Source organism: Charadrius vociferus, unplaced genomic scaffold (assembly GCF_000708025.1).
Source record: "Charadrius vociferus isolate BGI_N301 unplaced genomic scaffold, ASM70802v2 scaffold822, whole genome shotgun sequence".
Taxonomy (NCBI): domain Eukaryota; kingdom Metazoa; phylum Chordata; class Aves; order Charadriiformes; family Charadriidae; genus Charadrius; species Charadrius vociferus.
In genome coordinates, this window is record NW_009647481.1 from 826,732 (window position 1) to 827,622 (window position 891).

The following is an 891-nucleotide window of genomic DNA, read 5'->3' on the forward strand; positions in this document are numbered from 1 at the left end:
CCTGCTGCCGGGGGTCCTGACTGCGGGTACCTGGAGAGCCTGTATTACATCCCCACAGGGATGAGAGCCAGCCCCGGCCCTGGCCCCGGCCAGCCCCCTGCCCACGCTGGCCCTGCTGCGCCTGAGAAAGAACCTCCGCTCAGGATGTGATGGTCCTTGGCCGGGGATGGACACACATGGCGTGTCCCTTCCCAAGTGGCCAGGCTTTAACCTCAAAGTCAGCATCACCCCAGCATGGGAGAGACCCCCCTGCCCGTGGCTGAGCTGGCAGAGCACCGAGGGGTAACAGGCGTCAGCTGGACCTCACCAGCTCTTCATGTGAATGGGGAGAAAAAAGGTATTTTCCAATGTGAGCACATGGCAGCCCTTTGGGGGTTCCCAAGTCACGGGCCCCAGCCAGCAAAGGGACCAGATGCACGGCCCCCACTTTCCCCCGTGCTGCTGGTCCCATCCTGAGGGCGATCTGGGCTGGTTGGCACAGGGGAATGATGGCCGGGCCACCACCAGCGCCCCCCCGCCGCCACAGCAGCCGCGCGGACAATAGTAATAAAAATGCTGAGACAGCATTAAATCCTGCATATTCATCCTGTGTTCGTGTAGTCTGTAAAGGGGGGGTTGTGAGGGGCTGCAGTCCATCTGTCTGTCCTGGAGCATCCACTGGATGTATCCCTGGGGGCAGGAGGGGACTCTGCTGTCAATGGTGATCCCTAAACCCCAGCCCTGAGCCCCAAAACCCAGCCCTGGACCCCAGATCCCCCACCCCGGTCCAGCAGGGTCCACACCATCCCAAATTTTGGGTGGAGAAGGGGTCAGGCGCTACAGGACTGAATTACACTCAAAAACCTCCCTGAGAGGGGACAGTCAGTTGGGGACACCCCACGCACACACCAC

General features: G+C 61.3%; 1 protein-coding gene across 1 annotated transcript in view; it reads left to right on the forward strand.

Moving 5' to 3' along the window:
- The window catches only part of LOC104282634, a 10,878-nt gene that overhangs the window by 4,486 nt on the left and 5,501 nt on the right, over positions 1-891 (forward strand). The gene's annotated exons all lie outside the window — the stretch shown is intronic.